This window comes from Phyllobates terribilis, unplaced genomic scaffold (genome assembly GCF_046119375.1).
Source record: "Phyllobates terribilis strain yellow unplaced genomic scaffold, ASM4611937v1 Scaffold_9__5_contigs__length_417890890, whole genome shotgun sequence".
NCBI lineage: Eukaryota > Metazoa > Chordata > Amphibia > Anura > Dendrobatidae > Phyllobates > Phyllobates terribilis.
In genome coordinates, this window is record NW_027362769.1 from 391,470,210 (window position 1) to 391,492,951 (window position 22,742).

Sequence of the window (22,742 nt, forward strand, 5' to 3'; positions counted from 1 at the left end):
GCACTACCAAGGACCAGCAGACGTTGGTGGAACTTGGATACCGAGAAGGAGGCACCTAATCCAAAGGCACTGCCGAGAACCAGCTGACGGTACTGGAACCCGGATGGGTAGCAGAAGGTACCCATGTAAAAAAAAAGTTCAAGGCCGCGAGCCGGCCGCAGTTACCAAAACCCACAGTCCTACAGAGGGTGCTTGTCCTATTGGCACTATGGAACCAGCCTTCATTGCCAGATCCCGCAGCCCACATAGGAGTCACCTAAACTGCAGGCACCATAGAGTCGGCTAACCCGACCGCAACACGACAGGACAACGCATTGGAGGCAAAGTGACGTTGACACTACCCGGAAACAGCTGGCGTGCTGGAACCAGGCTGGGCAGGAGGGAGTACCCGTGCCAAAGACACTGCCGAGAACCAGCTGACGGTACTGGAACCCGGATGGGTAGCAGAAGATACAAGAGCAAATGGAACTACCGAGGACCAGCTGACGGTACTGGAACCCGGATGGGTAGCAGAAGGTACAAGAGCCAATGGAACTACCGAGGACCAGCTGATGTTACTGGAACTCGGTTACTAAGCAGGAGGTACCTGTGCCAGAAAGCACTGCCAAGGACCAGCAGACGTTGGTGGAACTTGGATACCGAGAAGGAGGCACCTAATCCAAAGGCACTGCCGAGAACCAGCTGACGGTACTGGAACCCGGATGGGTAGCAGAAGATACAAGAGCAAATGGAACTACCGAGGACCAGCTGACGGTACTGGAACCCGGATGGGTAGCAGAAGGTACAAGAGCCAATGGAACTACCGAGGACCAGCTGATGTTACTGGAACTCGGTTACTAAGCAGGAGGTACCTGTGCCAGAAAGCACTACCAAGGACCAGCAGACGTTGGTGGAACTTGGATACCGAGAAGGAGGCACCTAATCCAAAGGCACTGCCGAGAACCAGCTGACGGTACTGGAACCCGGATGGGTAGCAGAAGGTACCCATGTAAAAAAAAAGTTCAAGGCCGCGAGCCGGCCGCAGTTACCAAAACCCACAGTCCTACAGAGGGTGCTTGTCCTATTGGCACTATGGAACCAGCCTTCATTGCCAGATCCCGCAGCCCACATAGGAGTCACCTAAACTGCAGGCACCATAGAGTCGGCTAACCCGACCGCAACACGACAGGACAACGCATTGGAGGCAAAGTGACGTTGACACTACCCGGAAACAGCTGGCGTGCTGGAACCAGGCTGGGCAGGAGGGAGTACCCGTGCCAAAGACACTGCCGAGAACCAGCTGACGGTACTGGAACCCGGATGGGTAGCAGAAGGTACAAGAGCCAATGGAACTGCCGAGAACCAGCTGGCGGTGCTGGAGCCCAGGGTAAATACTAAAAACAGAAGAGCCAGAGGTGTATTTGGAGGAGGTTTTAAATCCGTACTACAGTGGATGTGGACAAAGCAGGAGAATTTGCCGGACACACAGCTGGGGATCAGCTGACGTTACTGAATCCCAATAACACTGGAGCAAGCGTTGACTGTGCAGACGGCACTTCTGAGCAGCAACTAGCGGTATTGGAGCCCAGGGTAAATACTAAAAACGGAGGAGCCAGAGGTGTAATTGGAGCAAGTTTTAAATAAGTAGCACAGTGAATATGGACAGAGCAGGAGAAATTGCCGTGAACACAGCAGGGGAACAGCTGACGTTACCGAACCCCAATAACACCGCAGCAAGTGTTGACTGTGCAGACGGCACTTCCGAGCGCCAACTGGCGGTGCTGGAGCCCAGGGATAAGAATGAAAACAGAGGAGCCAGAGGTGTAATTGGAGCAACTTTAAAATCTGTAGTAGTGAGAATGTGGACAGAGCAGGAGAAATTGCCGTCCGCACAGCAGGGGAACAGCTGACGTTACTGAACCCCAATAACATGGTAGCAAGTGTTGACTGTGCAGACAGCACTTCCGAGCGCCAACTGGCGGTGCTGGAGCCCAGGGATAAGAATGAAAACAGAGGAGCCAGAGGTGTAATTCGAGCAACTTTAAAATGTGTAGTACAGTGGATGTGGACAAAGCAGGAGAAATTGCCGTCCGCACAGCAGGAGAACAGCTGACGTTACTGAACCCCAATAACACGGCAGCAAGTGTTGACTGTGCAGACGGCACTTCCGAGCGCCAACTGGCGGTGCTGGAGCCCAGGGATAAGAATGAAAACAGAGGAGCCAGAGGAGTAATTGGAGCAACTTTAAAATGTGTAGTACAGTGGATGTGGACAAATCAGGAGAAATTGCCGTCCGCACAGCAGGAGAACAGCTGACGTTACTGAACCCCAATAACACGGCAGCAAGTGTTGACTGTGCAGACGGCACTTCCGAGCGCCAACTGGCGGTGTTGGAGCTCAGGGATTACAGTTCAGGTGGTAGAAACATGAACAGAACAGGAGACCTGGATACTGTTGCCAACCAATTATTTATTCTGGAAGAGGACTGGCAAATTCATGAGAGATCCAGGCCTTGTTCATTTTGAGAAAAGTAAGCCGGTCAACGTTATCGGAGGATAGTCGCATGCGACGGTCTGTTAGTACACCACCTGCGGCACTAAAGACGCGTTCCGATAATACACTAGCAGCAGGGCAAGCTAGCACCTCCAGTGCATACTGACTAAGCTCTGGCCATGTATCCAGCTTACAGACCCAAAACTTGAAGGGAGAAGAGCCGTCTGGGAGTACACTAAGAGGGCAAGACATGTAGTCTGTCACCATCTGACGGAAACGTTGCCTCCTGCTGACTGGAGCTGTCTGTGATGGTGTAGACATTTGTGGCGGCGGGGACACAAAACTTTGCCACATTTCGGCCATACTGGTCTTGCCTTGTGCTGAGGCGCTGCTTCTGCTCCCTCTTTGTGCAGAGCTTCCTCCACTGCCTCGACGCACTGAGCTGCTTTGTAAAGCACTAGCAGCACTGCTCTCGGTTGGAATGGAGAACATGATGGAATGCACCAGTGCGTCTTGGTACTCCCGCATTTTACGCTCCCGGTTCAATGGTGTTATGAGGCTTTGTAAGTTGTCCCGGTAGCGAGGATCTAGGAGGGTGGACACCCAATAATCAGCCGTGTTGAGAATGTGGGCGATGCGGCGGTCGTTTCTGAGGCACTGCAGCATGAAATCAACCATGTGCTGCAGACTGCCAACTGGCCAAGAAACGCTGTCCCCTGCTTGAGGCGTGATCTCTGCCTGCTCTGCATCACCCCACCCTCGCTCTAGATACTGACTACTAGAGCATTGTGTACCTCCCTCCTCTGGACAGATGTCTTCCTCATCCATTGACTCCTCCTCATCCTCCTCACAAAGTGTCCCCTGCCTAGGCCTTTGTGAGGAACCACGTTGCGCAGACTGTAGAGAAGCAGATGGCATTTGTGACTCCTCATCCTCCACCTCTTCCAAAACCTCGTCCCTTAGTGCTTGCAGTGTTTTTTCAAGCAGGCAGATAAGGGGGATAGTCATGCTGACTAGTGCATCATCTGCACTCGCCATCCGCGTGGAATAATCGAAGGCACGCAAAACGTGGCAAATGTCCTTCATAGAGGCCCACTCAGTGGTGGTGAAGTGTGAACGGCGCGCACTGCGACTTGTTTGCGCCTGCTGCAGCTGGTACTCCATTACTGCTGCCTGCTGCTCACACAACCTCTCCAACATATGTAACGTTGAATTCCACCTGGTGGGTAGGTCACATATGATGCGATGTTCCGGAAGACATAATCGGCGCTGCAGAGCTGCAATGCGTGATCTTGCATTGCTGGAACGCCGCAAGTGAGCGCACTCTATGCGGACCTTGTGAAGCAGTGCATCAAGATCCGGATAGTCCCTCAAAAAACTCTGCACGACCAAGTTGAGCACATGTGCCAGACATGGGATGTGAGTGAGGTTGCCTAGGCCCAGAGCTGCCACCAGATTTCGGCCATTGTCACACACTACCATGCCTGGCTGGAGATTCGCTGGCACAAACCACACGTCACTCTGCTGCTTGATGGCATTCCAGAGCTCCTGCGCTGTGTGGCTTCGATTCCCCAAAGAAATTAATTTTAATACGGCCTGTTGACGTTTGGCCACGGCTGTGCTCATATCGGTCATCATAACAGGTAACCGTTCACGGGTCGATGTGGAGGTAGACCGTGACGGCTCCTGCAGCGCTGATTCAGAGGAACTGGAGTATGAGGAGGAGTCAATGTGTACAGACTGGATTCCTGCAATCCTTGGAGTTGGCAGAACACGTACAGCGCCACTCTCAAGATCTGTACCCGGCTCCACAACATTTACCCAATGGGCAGTGAGGGAAAGGTATCGTCCCTGTCCATGCTTACTGGTCCACGCATCAGTGGTCAGGTGGACCTTGCTACTGACGGCGTTTTGTAGCGCATGTTTAATTTTTCCCTCCACATGATGTTGCAGGGCAGGGACAGCTTGCCTGCTGAAATAAAAGCGGCTGGGCACGTTGTATTTTGGGACTGCCAATGCCATAAAGTTACGGAATGTGTCAGTCTCCACCAGCCTGAATGATAGCATTTCAAGGGCCAGTAGTTTAGCAATGCCAGCATTCAGAGCCTGTGCTCGGGGGTGGTTTGCCGAGTATGGGCGCCTTTTCTCCCATGCCTGTGCTAACGATGGCTGTAGACTGGCCTGGGAGTGTGAGGATGACTGGGAAAGTGGTGCTGTGGGTGGAATTACACTGTGTCTCTGTACAACAGTGCCAGAGATTCTTCCATGGCGATCCTGTGAGGAAGCCGAACCAGCTGTGTGTGAGCTGGAGGAAGAGGCTACAACACGAGCTGAAGAGGTGGTAGGTGGCGCTGTAGGTTGGCCTAGGTCTTCAGTGTGTTTGTGTAACTCCACCACGTGCTTGGTCCGCACATGTTTCCACATATTTGTGGTATTGAGGTTGCTGACACTTTTCCCTCTTTTCACCTTCTGATTACACAGCTTGCATTTGACAAAGCAAATGTCATCTGCAACTGTGTCAAAAAAGGACCAGGCACTGCAAGTCTTGGGAGCGCCCGCTTTGGATTTTGGAAGAGCCATGCTCCTAATGGGTGCCGAAGTGGAGGCTACAGGCAACCAAGTCTGCCCCCTCCCTCTCCCTCCTTTTTGGGCCGTTCGGGGAATCTCTTCCTCAGAGCTGCTCCCACCACCTTCCTGTCCCTCACGCCATGATGGGTCAAGGACCTCATCATCTACACCACCCTCTTCAAACAACTGCTTCTCCTGGGTAGTCTCGACAGCACAGTACGCACCAGAAAGTGGCACCTGAGTCTCACCATCAGATGCGTACTGAGGTGTGCTGCTGACCATAGGCACTGGCCCACCCGCCTCTTCAGATTCAGAGAGACAAAACGGTTGCGCATCACTGCATACTACCTCTTCTTCAAATTCTCGAATTCTGCTTGGCTGGCCCCCTCTTTCCAAGCCAAGAGATTCAGAGAACAGAAGTAGAGATGGCTCCTGTCCAGGGCTCTCTGACTGCCTGGGCAATTTGGCAGGTGGTGAAGAGACAGATGGGTGCTCTTCAGTGCTCAGGACCTGAGAGGATCTGGAACTAATTGAAGTCGATGCGTTAGCTGCCATCCATCCGACAACGGCTTCAATTTGGTCCTCGCGCAGCAGTGGGGTACGGCTAGCTCCTACAAAGCTGCGCATAAAGGACTGTTCCCTGGTAAAACTGGGGGATGCTGAGTCACTGGTGCCCGCAGCAGGCACAGAATCCCCACGTCCTCTCCCTGCAGGCACAGAATCCTCACGTCCTCTCCCTGCAGAAACTCCACGCCCACGCCCACGACCACGACCACATGCCTTACTCCCTGCCTTCTTCATCTTGGTAGACTGATAAAGATAGGCAGAAAAGTACTAAGGGCTTAGTGTGCTTATTCCTGAACAGCTGCTAACAGGTATAAGAAACACTAATTTTATAAAGTGTGGACTAGACTTTAATATGAGCTAATGTGGCCTACACAACTGTAAAGTGGAGTGTTTGGTGAACTTTATTTAGGTTTTTTTTGTCACAAAAAGACACTGGATGTGCCTAAAGATGTAATAACGATAGTATCACAAACTTTTTGTAGCTATTACAATGTAGGAAGGTAACCTACAATGCAATAGATGAGGCTGCAAAAAATAGGCTAATACTAATCTGGCTGGGGCTGCAGGGCCCAATGCTGCAGAAAGGCTCCTCTATCTACTCCTATATAGTGTGTTTGGAATCAATTTAGCTGAATATGGATGGAACCACCACACTAATAGGAGATATCAGGAAAAATTATGAATTGGCAATAAAGGACAATGTATGAGGCAGTGACACACACTGAGTGCACTACAACCAGACGGGGTTGAAGCACACACTACAGGGTGAGCTGCACTCACACACCAGACCTTGCAGACAGCGGTGAACAGTACAGATGCAGAGCACTGTGCACTAGTGCTGCAAGACGGAAAAAAAATTCTCTATCTACTCCTATATAGTGTGTTTGGAACCAATTTAGCTGAATACAGATGGAACCACCACACTAATAGGAGATATCAGGAAAAATTATGAATTGGCAATAAAGGACAATGTATGAGGCAGTGACACACACTGAGTGCACTACAACCAGACGGGGTTGAAGCACACACTACAGGGTGAGCTGCACTCACACACCAGACCTTGCAGACAGCGGTGAACAGTACAGATGCAGAGCACTGTGCACTAGTGCTGCAAGACGGAAAAAAATTTCTCTATCTACTCCTATATAGTGTGTTTGGAACCAATTTAGCTGAATACAGATGGAACCACCACACTAATAGGAGATATCAGGAAAAATTATGAATTGGCAATAAAGGACAATGTATGAGGCAGTGACACACACTGAGTGCACTACAACCAGACGGGGTTGAAGCACACACTACAGGGTGAGCTGCACTCACACACCAGACCTTGCAGACAGCGGTGAACAGTACAGATGCAGAGCACTGTGCACTAGTGCTGCAAGACGGAAAAAAATGTCTCTATCTACTCCTATATAGTGTGTTTGGAACCAATTTAGCTGAATACAGATGGAACCACCACACTAATAGGAGATATCAGGAAAAATTATGAATTGGCAAAAAAGGACAATGTATGAGGCAGTGACACACACTGAGTGCACTACAACCAGACTTGGCTGAAGCACACACTACAGGGTGAGCTGCACTCACACACACAGACCTTGCAGATAGCGGTGAACAGCACAGGGAACTGTGCACTAGCACTGCAAGGCACAGTGATTTAGAAAGTAGCTTGGGTAAAGCAGTATAGAGCAAATAGGTAGCTAAAACTGTCCCTCAGAACAACAGCGTCCTATCCCTAACTGAATTCACAGCAGAGTGAGCTCAAAATGGCGGCGGTGGCTTTTATAGTGCATCATGACATCATTTCAGCAGCCAATCACAGCCATGCCATTAGTTAAGATGCCTACATGCCTAACAGGATGTGCCCACACTTCTTAGGATCCTCATTGGCTGAATAAAATGAAAATGTCTCATTGCATTATGGGAACTTCCGATTCCGGTATACGATATTGCAATAGTATCGGAATTAAGTATCGGAATTCCGATACCGCGAATATCGGCCGATACCCGATATTTCAGTATCGGAATGCTCAACACTATTGAGGAGGTAAAAGTGGCTGGGACCCTAGGAGGCAGCGACCATGCTATTATAGAATTTTGGATAACTAGAGGAGGAAGACATGTGAAGACTCAAACTTCAAGGTTAGATTTTAGAAAGGCAGATTTTAAGAGACTCAGAAAGAGAATAGGAGGGATCCAATGGCTGGATGTCCTTAAGGACAAAAATGTCCAGGAAGGATGGGAAATTTTTAAAAATTAGATTCTCAAAGCACAATCATTAACAATCCCGAAAAGTAGAAAGAATGGGAAGCATTTAAGGAAACCAGGATGGATGAACACAGAACTTAAACACATGCTAAAAAGAAAGAAAGAAATGTTTATTAAATGGAAAGAGGGAGGCATATCTAAAAAAGATTATAATGCAGTCTGCAGATCCTGCAGGGCACGTATCAGGTTAGCTAAAGCTGACAATGAATTAAGGCTTGCAAGAGATGTCAAAAGCAATAGAAAAGGATTTTGGGGGTATGTCAAAAGTAAAAGAAAAGTCAAAGATGCTATAGGATTTTTACAGGATGAAAATGGAGAAATGGTAAGAGAGGATGTTGAGAAGGCCGAACTTTTTAATTCCTATTTTGCATCTGTTTTCTCTCAGAAAGGAAATGTAACATCAACTGATCTTCACTGTCCTTTTAAAGGAATAGAGGAATCCAAGTTATCTGTAAACAGAAAGATTGTGAGGGAATATTTAGCTAACATAAATGAGTTCAAGTCTCCAGGTCCAGATGAATTACACCCCAGAGTACTGAAGGAGATCGTAGAAGAAATTTTAGAACCACTCTCCATAATCTTTGAAAATTCTTGGAGAACAGGAGAAGTCCCAGAAGACTGGAGAAGAGCAAATGTTGTTCCTATCTTCAAAAAGGGGAAGAAGGTGGACCCAGGGAACTATAGGCCGGTGAGTCTGACTTCTATACCAGGAAAGATCTTTGAACAAATTATTAAACAACATGTATGTAAGTACATGGATAAGAATGAAGTGATTAACCAGAGTCAGCATGGGTTTGTAACTAACAAGTCATGTCAGACTAACTTAATTTCCTTCTATGACAGAATCACTGACTGGGTGGATCAGGGAAATGCTGTAGATATAGTATATCTTGACTTCAGCAAAGCATTTGACAAAGTATCTCACACCATCCTTATTGAAAAAATGACCAAGTATGCAATGGACCAGGCAACTGTTAGATGGATTCATAACTGGCTTAGTGATCGAACTCAAAGGGTGGTTGTAAATGGCTTCACATCCAGCTGGATGAATGTCTCAAGTGGGGTACCACAGGGCTCCGTCCTGGGACCTGTATTGTTCAACATCTTTATCAATGATTTAGATGAAGGAATTGAGGGTAAACTGATTAAATTTGCTGATGACACAAAGCTAGGAGGGATAGCTAATACTAGAGAAGAGAGAGAGAGGATTCAAAAAGACCTAAATAAACTGGAGCAGTGGGCAGCAACCAACAGAATGGTTTTTAACAGGGAAAAATGCAAAGTACTACATCTGGGCAATAAAAATGAAAAAAACATATACAGAATGGGAGGAATAGAGCTAAGCAACAGTACATGTGAAAAAGACTTAGGTATACTAATAGATCATAGACTGAACATGAGTCAACAGTGTGATGCAGCAGCAAAAAAGGCAAATACAATTCTGGGATGTATTAACAGAAGCATACAGTCTAGATCACGTGAAGTCATTATCGGTCTTTACTCCTCTTTGGTCAGACCTCATCTGGAATACTGTGTACAGTTTTGGGCACCACATTTTAAAAAAGACATAGACAAACTGGAGCAAGTTCAGAGAAGAGCGACCAGAATGGTGACTGGTCTGCAAACCATGTCCTATGAGGAACGGTTGCAGGATTTGGGAATGTTTAGCTTGCAAAAAAGAAGACTGAGAGGAGACTTAATAGCTGTCTACAAATATGTCAAGGGCTGTCACATTGTAGAAGGATCATCTTTATTCTCATTTGCACAAGGAAACACTAGAAGCAATGGGATGAAACTAAATGGGAGGAGACACAGATTAGATATTAGAAAAAACTTTTTGACAGTTAGGGTGATTAATGAGTGGAACAGGCTGCCACGAGAGGTGGTGAGTTCCCCTTCAATGGACGTCTTCAAACAGAGGCTGGACAGACATCTGTCTGAGATGATCTAGTGAATCCTGCTTTGAGCAGGGGGTTGGACCAGATGACCCAGGAGGTCCCTTCCAACTCTACCATTCTATGATTCTATGATTCTATGATTCTATGTGGTTTGAAGGAGAGATCAGAGTCCAGGGTTACCCTGAGGCAATGAGCTTGCATAACTGGGGAGAGTGGGCAGCCATTGACATTGATGGATAGGTCAGATGAGGAGGATGAATGAGAAGGTGGAAAGATGATGAATTCTGTTTTACCCATGTTAAGTTTTAGAAATCTGGCAGAGAAGAAGGATGAGATAGCGGACAGACATTGTGGGATTTCGGTTAATAGGAAGGAGATATCAGGTCCAGAGAAGTAGATCTGTGTGTCATCAGCATAGAGGTGATACTGAAAGCCATGAGACTCTATGAGCTGTCCCAGGCCAAAGGTGTAGATGGAGAAGAGCAGAGGTCCTAGAACTGAACCTTGGGGGACACCGACAGATAGGGGGCGAGATGAGGAGGTGGTGTGTGAGTGGGAGACGCTGAATGTCCTGTCTGTTAGGTATGAGGAGATCCAAGATAGGGCCAAGTTCATGATACCAAGAGATGAGAGAGTCTGTAGTAAGAGGGAATGGTCGACTGTGTCGAAGGCAGATGACAAGTCCAGGAGGAGGAGGACGGAGTAGTGTCGCTTGGATTTGGCTGTTAGTAGGTCATTGGTGACTTGAGTCAGGGCAGTTTCAGTCGAGTGATGCAGTCAGAAGCCAGATTGTAAGCGGTCGAGGAGGAAACATGAGGAGAGGTGGGAGGACAGTTCAAGGTGGACATGTTGTTCCAGTAGTTTTGAGGCATAGGTGAGAAGTTAATATGGGGCGGTAGCTAGTCAGAGAGGGTGGGTCAAGGGAGGGCTTTTTGAGGATGGGTGTGATTGAGGCGTGTTTGAAATATGAGGGGAAGACACTGGTTGTTAGTGACAGGTTGAAGAGGTGGGTTAGAGTTGGGATGAAGACTGTGGTAAGGTTAGGGATGAGGTGGGAAGGGATTAGGTCAAGTTCGCAGGTGGTGAGGTGTGACTTGGAGAGTAAAGAGGAGACTTGATCTTCTGTAATGGTGGAGAAGTGGGGTTTGGAGGAGAAAGGTTGAGTAGATATGAGGAGGGCCTGTGGGGACTTTAGGGAAAAGCTTTGTCTGATGGTGTCAATCTTCTGCTTGAAGAATGAGGCAAAGTCTTCAGCTGAGAGGAGAGGAAGGAGGCGCTGGGGGACGGAGGAGAGAATTGAAAGTGTTAAATAGCTGTTTAGGGTTGTGAGACAAGGAGGATATGAGAGATGAGAAGTAGGTTTGTTTTGCTGCAGTGAGTGTGGACTTGAAAATAGTGAGGGATTGTTTGAATTCAATGAAGTGCTCGATGTAGTGGGACCTTTTCCATCTCCGCTCAGCAACCCTGGAGGCCCATCACAGTTCTTTAGTAAGGTTGGTGTGCCAGGGTTGCCTGTTGATTGTGCGAGCTTTGGTATATGTGAGAGGGGCGACTGAGTCGAGAGCTGCAGCTGTTGTGGTGTTATATAAAGCAGCAGCAACATCTGCATCGTGTAAGGAATTTATGTGTCTAAGAGGGAGGAAGGATTCAGAGAGTGAGTGTAGGTCAAGGTGTTTGAGGTTTCTGCGAGGGTGTGCAATTTTTTGGAGTGGGGATTGTGGAAATGGAGAGGAGAGGGCAGAGAATGTCAGTAGGTTGTGGTCGGAGAGAGGGAGAGGAGCTGTAATAATTATAATGGATACCACAGGAGTCTTTTTGCGTGGAACAAAGATACAACAGAACACAACTTATAGATGTCAAAGTGTATATTATAAACACATGGTGTTTCAAACAAGTGCAGACAAAAACACAAAGTACCTAAACACTCAGGGGAAAATGCAATTAGCAGAGCAGTTTGTAAAGCACTGTTCACACTAGAGGATGATAGAAAACAAGGAAGTCTTTATCAAGTCCAAACAATATATATTATATAATCCAGGGAGGCCTGGGTAGGAAGTCCCAGATAATGCAGCACAGTCCCGTGCTCTAAATGTAATCAGCAAAGCAATCTGTAAAGCACAATTCACACTAGAGGATGCTAGAAAACTAGGAAGTCCTTATCAAGTCCATGCAAGGAAGTCCATACAATATTTAGATAATCCAGGGAGGCCTGGGTAGGAAGTCCCTGATAGTGCAGCACAGTCCCGTGCTCTGCAGCTATCTAAAGCAGGTGAGTCAGAGCAGAAACCAGCTTACTTGTTAGCAGAATGCAGGTGAAGACTGAGGCTCAGAGGTAGCAGCAGGAGCAGCCAGGAGAAGGAGAAAACAACTGAATGCAGCAGAGTCTCTGAGAGCAGGTAACAGAAGATCTAAATAAGTCTGCAGGGCAGAGCAGGAAACTAGGAAACCACCTGGAGCAGATCACAGGCAGAATACTCTAGCACTGATTAGAGGCTGGGGTGGAGTTATAAAGCAGAAAGACAAGGGGCACGAGGCAAAAGACACCATCTTGAAAGAGGGCAAAAAGGGCCAAAATGTAATTAAAAATATTTGCAGCCCTGACATTGCTCCCTCCTTAGAAGTGGCCTCAGGACGATCCTGGACCCGGTTTCTCAGGAAATCTCTGATGGAAACAAGAAATCTTCTGTTGGGCATTAATGTTTTCCATAGGTTCCCAAGAGTCTTCTTCAGGGGGATACCCTTGCCATCTTATCAGATATTAGAGTCGATTCCTGTGAAACCTAGAATCAATAATTTCTTCCACCACAAATTGTTCCTGCCCATCAATCACCACAGGCTGCGGAGGTGGCACAACAAGTCCCTGGAAGGTATTAGGAGATACAGACTTTAGTAAAGAAATATGGAAAACTGGGTGTACCTTCATAGTCCTAGGCAACTTCAGATGGCAGCAACAGAGCTCACAATACCGTTGATCTTGAAAGGGCTGATGAATTTCTGTCCAAGTTTCTGTGAAGGAACGTTCAACTTCAGATTTTTAGTGGATAACCACACGAAATCTCTTACCTTGAACATGGGTGCCGGTTTACGAAATCTATCAGCCGATTTCTTGTAACGTTCCTGAGCTGAGGTCAAAGATTCCTTCAGAACCTCCAGATTTTGCCTCATCGCAGTCAGCCTCTCCTCTACAGCTGGAACCGGAGCATTAATCGGAGACCTAGGTAAGATACTCGGATGGTAAACCAGATTGGCAAAGAAAGGTGTGAACTTAGTGGAGGCTCTCTGAGAATTGTTATATGAGAATTCAGCTAATGGAAGTAACTCCAACCAATAATCCTGAAGATGGCTGACATAGCATCGTAGATATTGTTCCAAGGTCTGGTTGGTACGCTCGGTTGACCGTTCGTCTGGGGGTGATAAGCGGAAGAAAGACAGACATTAATATTGAGTGCAGAGCAAAACTCCTTCCAGAATCTTGAGGTAAACTGCACTCCACAGTCAGAGATGATTTCATCCGGGACCCCATGCAGCCAAAAAACATTCTGTATAACCAAGTTCACTGTATCCTTAGCTGAGGGATGACCGGGGCAAGGAACAGAATGAGCAGCTTTAGTCAGGCGATCCACTACCACCAGGATCGTATTCATGCCACCTGATGTAGGCAGCTCCACAATGAAGTCCATTGAGATAGACCCCCATGGGCGGGACGGAACAGGTAATGGTTGAAGAAGACCCGTAGGTGACATACGAGGAGTCTTATAATGAGCACATGCCTCGCAAGAGAGAACATAGTCCTTAGTATCCTTCAGGCAAGTCGGCCACCAGAAAAATCGGCTTAGGAACTCTTGTGTCTTCTGTACCCCCCTGTGACCAGCCACCTTGGAGTCATGGACAAACTTGAGGATCTGCAGACGAACGGCCTCAGGGACGTAGATACGTCGATCCCTGAACCACATGCCACTCTTAAGGACAAGATTAATATCAACAGGTGGATTGGCCAGAAATACATCACCATCATAGGCCTCCTTGAACTCCTTCCACAAGTCCTGATCGTGGATAACTCCGATGAAGTTGGCATCGGATAGAATGGTCTTGGACGGGGCTCCAGGTACGGAATCCGCAGCATGGATTTGGGATAAAGCATCAGCCTTCCCATTACGAGAACCTGGACGGTACGAAATAACAAAATTAATTTGATTTAAAAATAGGCTCCAACGAGCCTGACGAGGAGAAAGACATCTAGCGGATCTCAGAAACTCCAAATTGCGATGGTCAGTCAGCACTACGATCTGTTGTGTGGCTCCTTGCAGATGATGCCTCCATTCTTTGAAAGCTACAATAATAGCTAGCAGTTCCTTGTCTCCCACATCGTAGTTTTTCTCAGCTGAAGTAAGTCTACGGGAAAAGAAAGCACAAGGGTGTAGCAGAGTCTTCTCTCCAGTTCTTTGGGAGAGAATGGCCCCTAAAGCATTATCAGAAGCATCCACCTCCACAATGAAAGGAAGTGCTGGGTCTGGGTGGATCCACAGCGGTGCTGAGGTGAAACAAACCATAAGTCGATCAAAAGCCTCTTGAGCCTGTGATGACCACTTAAAGGGCTTTTCCTTCTTTGTCAAGGAAGTAATGGGACGGACAATGTCAGAAAAATTTCTAATAAAACGTCTATAGAAATTTGCAAAACCAATAAAACATTGGACCTCTTTAACGTTCCTAGGTACTGGCCAGTCAAGAATTGCCTGAATCTTACCAGATTCCATGTTCAGCCCCTGAGGAGAGATGACATAACCTAAAAACTGTATCTCAGAACGATGGAACTCACACTTCTCTGGCTTAATATACAGATGGTTCTCTTTCAGACGTTTCAAAACAGTTTTGACATGTTCTTCATGTTCCTGTAGAGAGTCAGAAAAAATTTAAATATCGTCCAAATAAATCACCACAAACTGATCCAATAAATCTCTAAAAATGTCATTAGCCAGATGTTGAAAAGTCGCAGGGGCGTTACAAAGCCCGAAGGGCATCACCAGATATTCAAAGTGTCCATACCGGCATCTGAATGCTGTCTTCCATTCATCACCGGAACGAATACGCACCAAATTATAAGCCCCATGAAGATCTAGTTTAGAGAACACCTTGGCATGGCGGACTCTTTCCAATAATTCTGGAATCAAAGGCAAAGAATAATGATTCCGTATGGTTACCTTATTGAGTTCCCGATAGTCAATACAGGGTCTTAGGGTCCCATCCTTCTTTTTAACAAAAAATATAGGCGCCCCTGCTGGTGAGGAAGAAGGACGTATAAAGTCTTTGGCCAGATTTTCATCAATATACTCCTTCAAGGCTTGAAGTTCAGGTGCTGCTAAAGGATATACGTTGCTAAAAGGAATAGCCGCCCCAGGAAGCAGCTCAATGGGACAGTCATAATGCCTATGTGGAGGAAGCTGATCTGCTTTCTTCTTGTCACAGATGTCAGAGAATGCTTTATACGCTGAAGGTAAAGTGAATACCTGTACAGTAGATTTTGTATCCATGGACTCAGGGACAGCTTCAGTTATCGCTGGGTTGCTCCTAGTCGGAAAAATAATCTCCTTGGTCTCCCAGTTGATAGTCGGGTTCTGAGAACGCAACCAAGGGATGCCTAAAATCACAGGGAAATGAGGAGAAGAAATTAACAAGAAAGAAAGTTGCTCCTGATGATTAGGCTCCAACAAAATCTTAAGAGGTACAGTCTCCTGATCCACAGGCCCGGAGATTAAAGGTGACCCATCCACTGTTTCCATGGTAATTGGAGAGGCTCTTCGCTGTATCTCAATACCATGTTTTTGAGCAAATGTAATGTCCATAAAGTTGCCCCCAGCACCAGAGTCAATCATAACTGCACTGGAAATCCACTGCCCTGAACACAGGATCTTAATAGGGAGTGAACAGTGAGAGTTCTTTTCCTTCAACTCCTTGGGAGGTGTAGTCATAGAGAGAAAATGGAATGCAGCATTTAATGGCAGGCTACATTCAGAGATGTCAGATTCATCATCAGTGTTATCGTACTCTCCTACCGCTGCTAACACCTTGTTAGGCCGCTTGGGACAGTTGATTAGAAAGTGGTCAGATTGGCCGCAGTAGAAACATAGCCTCTCTCGCAGGCGGTGCTCCCGGCGCTCATTACTCTCACGCCTCTGCACAGAATCTATTTGCATGGGCGCTTCTTCTACCTCCCGAGATGTTTTACCTGCAGGCTCTTTGGGAGGAAGGGAAAAGTTAGACATACGATTGAATACAGCCAATTTCTCCTGCCTACGTTCAGTAAGGCGTATGTCTATGCGTACACAATGCTGTATAAACATTTCTAGCTCTTGTGGTGACTCAGAGCGGGCCAATTCATCTTTTACAATGCTAGACAGACCTCTCTTAAAAATAGGTAATTGTGCATAACTGTCCCAGTTGGTATCTACCGCTAATCTCCTAAATTCAGTAGCATATTCAATAACAGAAAGTTTACCCTGGCGTAAAGATAGTAAAGCAGACTCAGCGGTAGCACGACCGTTAGGGTCAAACATTAATGCCATAGCGGCTAAGAAATCATCCAAATTATTTAGCTGTGGGTCACGAGACTCGATCATCGGATTCGCCCAGGCGAGTGCTCGTGAGGTCAGCAGCATAATTACACACAATACCTTAGATCTATCAGTAAGGAAGCGGTCAGCATGTACAGTACAGACCAAAAGTTTGGACACACTTTCTCATTTAAAGATTTTTCTGTATTTTCATGATTATGAAAATTGTACATTCACACTGAAGGCATCAAAACTATGAATTACCACATGTGGAATTATATACTTAACAAAAAAGTGTGAAACAACTGAAATATGTCTTATATTCTAGGTTCTTCAAAGTAGCCACCTTTTGCTTTGATGACTGCTTTGCACACTCTTGGCATTCTCTTGATGAGCTTCAAGAGGTAGTCACCGGAAATGGTCTTCCAACAATCTTGAAGGAGTTCCCAGAAATGCTTAGCACTTGTTGGCCCTTTTGCCTTAAATCTGCGGTCCAGCTCACCCCAAACCATCTCGATTGGGTTCAGGTCTGGTGACTGTGGAAGCCAGGTCATCAGGCGTAGCACCCCATCACTCTCCCTCTTGGTCAAATAGCCCTTACACAGCCTGGAGGTGTGTTTGGGGTCATTGTCCTGTTGAAAAATAAGTGATGGTCCAACTAAACGCAAACCGGATGGAATAGCATGCCGCTACAAGATGCTGTGGTAGCCATGCTGGTTCAGTATGCCTTCAATTTTGAATAAATCCCCAACAGTGTCACCAGCAAAGCACCCCCACACCATCACACCTCCTCCTCCATGCTTCACGGTGGGAACCAGGCATGTAGAGTCCATCCGTTCACCTTTTCTGCGTCGCACAAAGACACGGTGCTTGGAACCAAAGATCTCAAATTTGGACTCATCAGACCAAAGCACAGATTTCCACTGGTCTAATGTCCATTCCTTGTGTTCTTTAGCCCAAACAAGTCTCTTCTGCTTGTTGCCTGTCCTTAGCAGTGGTTTCCTAGCAGCTATTTTACCATGAAGGCCTGCTGCACAAAGTCTCCTATTAACAGTTGCTGAAGAGATGTGTCTGCTGCTAGAACTCTGTGTGGCATTGACCTGGTCTCTAATCTGAGCTGCTGTTAACCTGCGATTTCTGAGGCTGGTGACTCAGATAAACTTATCCTCAGAAGCAGAGGTGACTCTTGGTCTTCCTTTCCTGGTGCGGTCTCTTTTGTGGGCCAGTTTCTTTGTAGAGCTTGATGGTTTTTGCAACTGCACTTGGGGACACTTTCAAAGCTTTCCCAATTTTTCGCACTGACTGACCTTCATTTCTTAAAGTAATGATGGCCACTCGTTTTTTTTTTATTTAGCTGCTTTTTTCTTGCCATAATACAAATTCTAACAGTCTATTCAGTAGGACTATCAGCTGTGTATCCACCAGACTTCGGCACATCACAACTGATGGTCCCAACCCCATTTATAAGGCAAGAAATCCCACTTATTAAACCTGACAGGGCACACCTGTGAAGTGAAGACCATTTCTGATGACTACCTCTTGAAGCTCATTAAGAGAATGCCAAGAGTGTGCAAAGCAGTCATCAAAGCAAAAGGTGGCTACTTTGAAGAACCTAGAATATAAGACATATTTTCACTTGTTTTACACTTTTTTGTTAAGTATATAATTCCACATGTGTTAATTCATAGTTTTAATGCCTTCAGTGTGAATGTACAATTTTCATAGTCATGTAAATACAGAAAAATCTTTAAATGTGAAGGTGTTTCCAAACTTTTGGTCTGTGCTGTACATCAAAATATAGCATACACTGATTCACAAAGCCACGAAATTTGTCACGTTCACCATTAAATCTGAATGGAGGCAACTTAGGTGGGCTAGCTGGTGGCGGTATCCCAGAAGGTAAAGTCACTTGTGCCACCATTTGAGTACTAATGTCCTGGAAAGCCTGTCCGTACTGGGAGTCCAAGCCCGCAAGTTTGTTTTCCTGGGCCGCAATTCGGGTATTTAAGTCCTGTAAAGTTTGTCCAAATGCTTGTTCATTACGCTCAATGCCTCCAAGTTTCTTTTGCAGACCTTCCACCTCCTTCTGAAGAGATCTAATTACGGAATACACCTGCTCTAATTTGCTTTCTGCAGACATTGTTCCAGCAGACTCCTTATTTTTTGGCTAGAGTATCCTGTAATAATTGTAATGGATACCACAGGAGTCTTTTTGCGTGGAACAAAGATACAACAGAACACAACTTATAGGTGTCAAAGTGTATATTATAAACACACGGTGTTTCAAACAAGTGCAGACGAAAACACAAAGTCCCTAAACACTCAGGGGAAAATGCAATTAGCAGAGCAGTTTGTAAAGCACTGTTCACACTAGAGGATGATAGAAAACAAGGAAGTCTTTATCAAGTCCAAACAATATATATTATATAATCCAGGGAGGCCTGGGTAGGAAGTCCCAGATAATGCAGCACAGTCCCATGCTCTAAATGTAATCAGCAAAGCAATCTGTAAAGCACAATTCACACTAGAGGATGCTAGAAAACAAGGAAGTTCTTATCAAGTCCATGCAAGGAAGTCCATACAATATTTAGATAATCCAGGGAGGCCTGGGTAGGAAGTCCCTGATAGTGCAGCACAGTCCCGTGCTCTGCAGCTATCTAAAGCAGGTGAGTCAGAGCAGAAACCAGCTTACTTGTTAGCAGAATGCAGGTGAAGACTGAGGCTCAGAGGTAGCAGCAGGAGCAGCCAGGAGAAGGAGGAATACTAGTAACAACTGAATGCAGCAGAGTCTCTGAGAGCAGGTAACAGAAGATCCAAACAAGTCTGCAGGGCAGAGCAGGAAACTAGGAAACCACCTGGAGCAGATCACAGGCAGAATACTCTAGCACTGATTAGAGGCTGGGGTGGAGTTATAAAGCAGGAAGACAAGGGGCACATGAGACAAAAGACACCATCTTGAAAGAGGGCAAAAAGGGCCAAAATGTAATTAAAAATATTTGCAGTCCTGACAGGAGAGTTATAGAGGTTAGATAGGGAACAGAGGCGGATGAAGATTAGGTCCAGCGTGGGGCCATCTTTGAGTGGCTGCGGAAGATCATTGAGCAAGGCCGAAGGAGGAAGTGAGGGATAGGAGCTTAGAGACAGATGAGTGTGAAGTGTCGATGGGGATGTTGAAGTCACCCATTATGATAGTGGGGATGTCAGCTGAAAGGAAGTGAAGCAGCCAGGTGGTGAAGTGGTCTAGGAAGGTGGTGGCTTGCCCTGAGGGTCGGTAAATGACGGCCAGTTGGAGGTTGGACGGGGAGTAGAAGCGCACACAGTGCACCTCAAAAGATGGGAGTGTAACGGAGGGCGGCAGTGGGATTTCGGTGAAGGCGCAGGATCTGACAGGAGAAAACCTACGCCTTCACCATGTTTGTCGTTGGGGCTGGGGTGGGTGTGTGGGAAAGGTGGAATCCACCATACGAAAGTGCGGCTGGGGAGGCTGTGTCAGAGGGGGTGAGCCAGGTTTCGGTGATGGCGAGGAAAGAAGGTTTGCTAGTAATGAAAAGGTCGTGGATGTAGGAAAGTTTGTTGTAGACGGAGTGAGCGTTCCATAGAGCTCCTGTTAGTGCAACTGGGGAAGCGGGGACTAGGTGGATGGGTATGAAGTTAGAAAGGCAGCAAGAGTTTGTAGTAGGTTGTGGATAGAAGGTAGAGGTGACTGTGGGGATGTTATTAGGAGGGCTAGGATTTGGAGAGATGTCGCCGTCAGTGAGGAGGAGCAGAGAAACTGTTAGCAGGTGGGAGTAGGAGAGAGCATGGGGTGGCTGTCTGTGTTTGGAGATACAGAATTGAATGTTGAAGAATAGTTCTGAGGAGGAGGTGAGGTGAGTGGGGAGGATGGAGGGAGAGATAAAGAGTTCCTTACTAGGTGTAGGGGTTATGGGGGTTAGTAGAAAGTGAAGGACTATGGGGAAAGGGTGAAAGCTAACAAAAACATAGTTAAAAGAGAGTATGTGGTCAAAGTGTTGGTTACCTCACTCCTGCCCTCACTAACTGCCTCTGAAATAACTGCCACTTATCTCTGAAGCCACTTTGCACAAGAAGACGAATGAACAACCCCACACGCTTGTACCCCTTAGGCAGCTTCTATTTTATAGGGCAGACTATAGCATTAGGTGAGGGTTATTGTAGGAGATCCTTGTGGCTAGATTAGCAGCTGCTCAGATCACCAGGAAATGGCTGAGTGATCAAAGACAGAGCTAGGACTCTATTACATATGCAATGTGTTTTTTTTACTGCAGCTTTTGAAAATTATGGCCAGAGTGTTTTTGCCGCATCAAAAAAATGCAACACAGCTGCAGTGTGATTTACATCCTTAGCGCCTACCTATCTATGTTGATTGATAGCTGACGTCAGGCAGGAAATCTCGCTCATATCACCGCGGTCCTTGTGCGTGTACTGGTAGCTGCCCTACAGAGGGCACTGGCTTCGGTTTGCTACTGCACATGCGCCGCCTGTTGACGCTGTACACCCGCAGGTGCAAAGTGATGACCTAGGAAGGCAGACTTTCTTTAAGTGCTTCTTCCCACCTAGAGCACCTAATGCTTCATTTGCATGTTGGTAAAATCGATTTTTCTGGAATAACACAACAGACAGCAAATAGAAAAATATCAATGAATTTATCTCTCAATATCATGTTAAGGAAAGTGGCCATTGGTTAATCCACAGTAGTTGCATGCCTGCCTGTGCAATCAGCTGTGCTTCTATCCTGCACTGCAGGGACCACAAGTAGCAGCAGCGAAGGCCACATACGGTCCACAGGTTGCACACTCCTGCTTTTCACTGTTTATAACAGATTTGTGTATTATCATTTAAAGTTACGTTAAAATAAATTACCTCCCCCCCATATCTTATACATCAATGGTCAATTAAGGTTTACTGAATGTTTTTTCTATATAAAGCTGTGAATTTTTGTCACAGTTGAAAAAACTTCAGTCCTATGTGTCGTGATTGCCTGATATCCTCCATACTGGTAAATGTTTTCAGTCTCTGGTCGTCGCCTTTACAGTTTTCTCTCATATCTAATGTTATAAATGATCGCAGTTTGTGAATCTGCTTTTTCACAAAAAAACAAATGCCGGTTCCTGTCCTTTTTGATTCATGAATACAAAATACACTGATGAATCTGTAGAGTCAGAGCAGCAGGGGAGTGGGAGAAGGTGTCAAAACTGCATTTAATAAGGTAAATTTACATGTTATTCAGGGTCAGTGAAAAGCAGGGTGATTGGCATTTATTAAGATTATCCAGCTTACTCTTACCTGGTTATTCCCTCACCCTTATCTGGTAATTATGCTCATACCTACCCAGTTATCCTGCTCACATTTACCTGGTTATCTTCCTCATACTTACCCAGTTATCTTCTCACTCTTACCTGGTTATCCTCCTCATACTTACCCAGTTATCCCGCTCACCCTTACCTAGTTATCTTCATACTTACCCAGTTATCCCGCTCACCCTTACCTGGTTATACTCCTCATACTTACCCAGTTATCCCACTCACCCTTACCTGGTTATCCTCCTTATACTTACCCAGTTATCCCGCTCATGATTACAGTGGCAAGTAAAAGTTTGGGAGCCCCTAGCAGGTTGAAGGTGAAATTATCTCTAAAAGGCCTCAAGTTAAATGACACATTTCCTTTGTTTTTTAGGCAAAAAATATATAAAAAAATTATCTTTTGAATATTAAAAATTACAAAAAGGAAAATGGGCTAATGTAAAAGTTTGAGCACTCTGCATGGTCAATACCTAGTAGCGCCCCCTTTTGAAAATATGACAACTTGTAAATGCTTTTTTTAGCCAGACAAGAGTCTTTCAATTCTTGTTTGAGGGATTTTCATCCATTCTTCTTTGGGAAATTCTTCCAGTTCAATGATATTCCTGTTCAGATCAGGGGACTGTGAGGGCCATTGTAAAACCTCCAGCTTGCGCCTTTTGAGGTTGTCTATTGTGGATTTTGACGTGTGTGTGTAGGATCATTATCCATATGTAGAAGCCATCTTCTTTTCAAATTCAGTTTTTTTTTTTACAGAGGGTAAACTTTCCTGAAATGCACCTTATTCAGTATCTTCCTCTCTTTTTTTTCTTTTCCAATCCACTCTTGTACAGACAATTGGCCTTATCAAGTCATGTTTCTAGTGGTCACTCCAGAACTCTGGGGAATCGTTAACGTCGCTGACATTCAATGAACTTCAACAAGAACCTATCTAGAATGAGCCCCCTCAAGTATAACTCCTCACTTCTGGCTCTCTGGTGCTGATACAGCATTGCACCATTATGTAACACAGCCCTTTCATCTTTAGTATCAATATCATTGTCTGCTTTTTTCCTCTGTAGTACAGGGCACAGTCTACAGTCCCATTCTGAGACTTTTGC

General features: G+C 46.1%; 1 pseudogene; it reads left to right on the forward strand.

Moving 5' to 3' along the window:
• Positions 1 to 22,742, forward strand: part of LOC141161425 (uncharacterized) — a 39,579-nt pseudogene that overhangs the window by 14,436 nt on the left and 2,401 nt on the right.